General features: G+C 36.4%; 1 long non-coding RNA gene across 1 annotated transcript; it reads left to right on the forward strand.

Annotated features, from left to right (window-relative positions):
• Nucleotides 1-2,070: 2,070 nt before the first annotated feature.
• LOC116202907 lies at nucleotides 2,071-5,783 on the forward strand. The gene is made up of 3 exons (XR_004156166.1): nucleotides 2,071-2,328; nucleotides 3,375-4,169; nucleotides 5,365-5,783. It is a non-coding gene; the product is annotated as an uncharacterized LOC116202907 (long non-coding RNA).
• The last annotated feature ends 351 nt before the right edge of the window (nucleotides 5,784-6,134 follow it).

Here is a 6,134-nt window from a genome sequence, read left to right on the forward strand (position 1 = left end):
AAATATAAATGCTAATAAGTGAAATTCTCACCACTAAATTATCTCCAAAGCCAAAGAAATAGGGAATATGAATGAACACAAAGTTCCTAAACTTTGTCGCCATATAGAACCCAACTTAATAGTGACGGAGACTACATAGAGAATATAAGTTTACAACATTTTGATGACGTGGCAGTGCCACTTCAGCTTGAAGACCGGAAAAATAACTGACACATTAGCTAGAATGCATAAACATCTGAGTCATGATAGATTTGATAGTATCACGAAATTTGGTCAATTTATGTCTAAAAATAATAATTTGTGAAATATGTAGAAAAAACAATTAGAGTTTATGCTTTTAGGTATAACTAGTGTTATAGGCAAGTGTGTTGCACATGCATTATTTATGTCATTCTATTATTGAGATAGCATATATATTAAATTGGTTTAGTATATATGCCATGAAGAGCAAAGGACCAAACACTATATAAGTCCAATAAGAGAAAGAGGCAAGTCAACTGACAAAAACAAGCTTAGATACAGAGGTCTTATGAAACTTATTGATTACATGAAGGCACTCGGATTTCAATGTGGAGAATTATCTTTTCAAGTTGTTGCAACATTATCAAAGTAAGTTGATACACAAATATTTAAATCATAAGAGTGCAGAGTTCCAAAACACAAAGTTCCCAAGGATAAGACTTAGAGAAGTTGCCGCTCTAAATAAGAATGTAACTCTTAAATTAAGCGCACAAATGTGCTGGCAATAATAAGCCACTATAATGAATAGAGATGAAAAGGTACAACGATGGAGCATGTAATATTAGACAAGCCAAATTTCAGGTGATCACTATCACAGTAGCTGCTTGTCATGATCTTGTAGCAATTCGACCATTTCGATCAAATGATAACATGAAAATATAAACGACACACGAATAATTTGGTAGAATAAAGAATATCCACTAGATCGCATGAAAAAGAATACTACGAGGTCACACTCGTATTTCCTAAGTCCAAACCTGATTTACTCTCACTGAGATGAAGTCTCCACTAAGCTCTCTCTCACAATCTTCACCGTACTAAGTGCCCCAAAACTGTTTCAATTTAAAGAGTCTACAAGACCCACATCCATAGTATTGATTCTAAATATCCCTAAGAAAATATTCTAGAATATTTTATCTCTAAGGATATTACAAATCCACCTAGGAAAATTTCTCATTTGAAAAGATTATGAGTTGCAACAAAATTGTACTAAAATGAAAACCAAATCGCAAGATCTTCTCGCTCTAGGCAAAACTTGTTGCGGCACATCGCACCACTTTTGCTACATCAACTTTGTTCAAGTTGCTGCGGCATTATTGATTACGCCTCCTTGTCTTAAGTTGATCTTCATTCTCATTTCCGGGTCATCAGGGCTCTTGAGTCCTTTAGCCTTGATGCGAGGCACCTCCAACAAATATCCACCTTAGCTCACCTCGAGCCAAACCACCATCTAGCTTTGCAAACTCTATATTCAACCACAGCCCTCACAAGCTCTACCTTAACATCTGCGCACCCCGAACAAGTCCAAGTCCCCCTTGGACTTCTCAAAGGTGTTAGGCTTCGTAGGAATTTCAGCAGAACTTTCACTAACCTTGAGACAAGCTGACTTTGCCATGATTTCAACATTCTTTAAAATCACAAGTTCTCAATCCCATTTAGCAGTTTTAAATGCTTTCCCTGCCAGTATATAGTAAGCTCATTCTATATGAGTTGTCGCCTCACATCAGACGATGTTGTTTAAACAGTTCCTATCACCATAGGCCGAGCTTAAGACATTCGCGAGTATCCAAACTCCATCTTGTTTCAAGATGTCTCTGTGAGAGTGACATTTTTATATCAAATAGCATACATATACTTACATGCTCATATATATATATATAAATATTATAATCAGGTTAGTGGGGCAAAAAATAAAATAAAATAAAAAGAAAGGGAAGCAGGGGACCCCACGTGGCCCTCATCTCTCCCCCAAGCTTCTTCCACCGCCTTAGTATCCATTTATTTATTTTTTTCCCTTCCTTCTCTGTTCGGTTTCACTGAAGAGGAACAACGAAGAAAAAGAAACGGAGCAAGAGAGAAACACAGAGAGGGAGAGCTCTGTCCGTGAGAAAACAAGGGGGCGGGAGAAAGGGAGCGAGAACTCGACTGAGAAAGCTCGAGGACGCAACTTACGAAGAAGAGTGACGAGGGAAGTCAAGAGGGTGATGAGGATAGGGAATGCGGGAGTGTAATGGAGACCAGGAGAACGACTTAAGAGGGAGTTGAGCTCAAAATCAAAATTTTTCATCCATGGCGTTTGGCGTTCAGGTTGGTGTTACTGGAATTATTTTGATTTGATGCTTTTATGCGGTTTCTTTTATGAAACAAAATAAGCCAGTTGAGTTGCAAATTTGAAATAGGTAAATTCATGGACCAACTTAATGTTTCTGCATGTTGGTGGACTCAGTTAGGTACTACATTAATGGATATATTTATCTAAATTCTAGAATCAACTGTGACCTTAGAGCTTGTTAAGCAAAGGATTTTGATTGGGAAGAAAGCTTGGTTGAAGCTCGTTAATGGCAGATTGATGTGTAGATGTTATTAGTTCAAAAAATTGATATGGTCAAGCTCCTCTGATCATCTGAAATGTGTAGCTTTTTACGGAATTGGATTTCGTTATACGGTTTGAAAGTTATCGCGATTTTAAATTTCTGAAAATCATAACGAAACGTCAATTTCGACCTGCATTTTTGAACTGATTTCTTCATGTTTTGACGTGCCGTTTGTTTCTAAAACATAGCCCACGCTATAAGCTTTCCAGAGACTCCAAGAGTATAGTATTCGGAGTTTTATAGAGAGAGAGCCGAGCTTCCGAAGTTGGGTCATCGCTCAGTCCGGGTCTGTTCTGCAACAGCCCGCACCAGCAACTTCGGGAGGTTCATCCAGCTAGCTCAGACATCGGATTGTAGTGATTTCTGTTAGTATAGATTCGTGTCTGAATCTACTATTTTAGGTAAATTTTTGGGATTTTTCTGAAATAATAATGTTAATTATCATATTTTTCATAATGTGCGGGTTTATTGAATTTTCTTTCCTTGAGTCCAACGCCGACCATGCTGGTCAGTGTTGGTGTTTGTTAAGTCGATTTACGTCTTCTCAAGTTAGAAATGTTATTTTACGAACGCTGGAGACTAATATTTTACATTTTTAGTTGGGTAAATGTCGCTTAGTAGAGTCAAATGCGCGTTAACAAGTGATGTTGATTGCATACATCCACACATGGAGTGAAGTTATTTATTTATATCATGATATATGTTGGTTTGCTTTAAGTGGCCGATTAGCTGAATCCGGTCTATGCTTCTTTGGTGAAGGGAGGTGAATAGAACGGGGCCAGTGAAGAGTGTAATGGGCTCGAGGAAGAAAGCGATTCGTAGGATGACTTATAATATTCTTCTTGATTGAGCTTAATTTATTTAATTATGCTCTTGCTGTGAAATACAAAACAACTAATTAGTTGGATGAATAAATTAGAGAACTCATTGGATTAGTTTAGACTAGCTCATTTAAATGTTTAGTGAACTAAGTTATGACAAGTTAATGGTGTTGAAATGTATTTATATTTACTCAGTTCTTGCTAATTTAGTAGTTGTACCGAGAGTTGATTTTTCATTAAAGTTGTCGTTCGTATGCGCTTTACTGAATTGTGAGATGGAAGTAATGGAAGAGCGAAGAGCTAGAGATATCCACATGAGTTGGTGAGATTGGTAAAGGATGACCTATTGTTGTCTTTCTCTTTGTATTTGGATGTGGCCACTAAACCTATTGTACCTATTTTTGGGTTATCAATATTCTAAGTTAATAATTAGCTTATATAGGTTGACTAAGGTTGATAAACTGTAAAGTATGAAATATGCTAGGATAGAGAATTTCTAAGAGGATGATTCTTTATATGGGGTGTTTGGTGGTTGATGCTAATGGTGCATTCTATTTTAGATTTATTCGATCCTTTAATGTCATTGTGGTGTGATTTGGTATGAGGACCAGTGGATAATATAATTTATGAGATCTAAGTTAATTTCTAAACTATATTTATGATTGATAGGGGCTTAGAGCACTAATATTGTGCATCCTGAAGGTCAAGTTTGGTGAATCATTTTTGGTGTTAGGTGAGTACCTTATTCCATTATGAAATGATATATATATATATATATATGTATGTGTGTTATGTGAATATTCTAGTCTTTTGTGAAATGATGCGTTCTAATTATATAAATTGTTAAGATGAATATTGTGATAGTTAGATTAAGGAATTGGTCGTGCTATGTTCCGTGATGGAATTTGAGAGGTATTGTCTTGTATGTTTCACTTTGATTTGAGATAATGCGGTGTGATTGTGTTTACTGGTTGTGTATGAGATATGTGATGGTAATGTGCTGCCATTATGATGTGATTGGGATTATGCTTGGGTATAATGATGTATGACGTGAGATGGTATGGTTATAAGTGATCATGATTGTGATTGTGGTTTGACTATAGCCATTGGACCGCTGGACCCGGCGGATTACAAAATGGGCCAGATCGGCCGCTGGACCCAGCGAAATACAAATAGGGCCTGATTGGCCGCTGGACCCGGCGGAATATAAATGGGGGCATGATCGGCCGCTGGACCCGGCGGAATATAAATAGGGGCCTGATCGGCCGCTGGACCGGACGGAATAGAAAAAGGAACTTGATCGGCCGCTAAGACTCGGCGGAATACAAATTGAGGTCAACTCTTACCGCCAGAGGTTAATAGGCGGCCCCCGCTTATGAGATATGAATATTGAGAGTTGAGGATGATATGAATGAGATGTGCGGGGTCACGGTACCGTCATAACTCTGTTGCGAGGAAATGCAACCCTATGGCTATATTAATTAGTTGTATTGTATATTGTTTGTCTGGTATGCTTGCTGGAAATGTGATGATTGTTGAGATTATCTAAAATTATTCTGTGAAAGCTGTGTTGTTGCTAGAGTTTGACTTGTCCAGTGATTGTGTTGTGAGTTTTTGTGGAATGCTAATGAATGGATATTTGATATTTATGTGATATTGGATATTAAATAAATAATTAGAAGAGTTGTGTGTCTTGTTAGTAAAACTTAAATTTAGTTACTATATTGGGAATAATTATTATTTTGATTTGTATTTATATATACACTGTGTATGTGTGTGGTGAGCTGATAATTGGATTGGATGTGATTGTATTATTTATTTGAATATTTGGTTGTCTGTAATTAAATATTTATTTAATAATAAGTCATTTTGCTTTGGAATATAGTACTCATTGAGATGCAGCTCACACCTTGCATATATTTTTCCAGATAAGCGTCTAGCTGCGCGGATGAATCACTTTTTGATGTCGGGGATCAGCTCGGAGAACTAGGTAGAGACTTTAGTTATTTGATAGATATTCTTTTTGCATAGAATGTAATTGAATATATTACGACCTGAAATTTATGTTTAGTTTTGGTTTAGTGATTGGTTGAGGAAAGAAAATTACTCCCTTTTGAGATGTATATACATATTAGAGCTTGGTTTTATATTTTTGAGAGTCCATTGAAAACCTGTTTTATGTTAGTAGTTATGTGGTAACGGGTAACGAAGAAATATAAGGGAAATTTAGCTGAAATTTCGGGTCGTGACAATTTTGGTATCAGAGCCTAGGTTAGGAGATTCTGTAGACTTTATCTATCGGTTGATCCCCGAGAAACTTATTGATGATTTCAGATACCTTTTGTTATGATTTTTCTATTTTGTACTTTTTGATTATTTTTGAGGAATTTATGTTTTTGCTAAGGAATACAAATTGGAACCTTTGCATGTTTCTTTGGAATCAAAATAAATAATTTTCCGTTGGAGATCTGGGTAAAGGAAAAGGGTTCTGGTTTCTGTAGTTGAATGATCTCTTAGGTCGGCTCTCAAGAAGTTTTTACCACTTTTTGACTATATATGTTAGGGACTGATTGTTCTTACTGTTAGTAATCTAATGGTATATTCCTTTGCTCTTGAGGTGAAACAAATTTGCTGATATCGAACCTTAGATTTGATGCATGAGTGACTTATTTGATTAATGTCCTAATTATAGTGTTTG

This window comes from Punica granatum, chromosome 4 (assembly GCF_007655135.1).
Source record: "Punica granatum isolate Tunisia-2019 chromosome 4, ASM765513v2, whole genome shotgun sequence".
In the NCBI taxonomy this organism is placed as follows: domain Eukaryota; kingdom Viridiplantae; phylum Streptophyta; class Magnoliopsida; order Myrtales; family Lythraceae; genus Punica; species Punica granatum.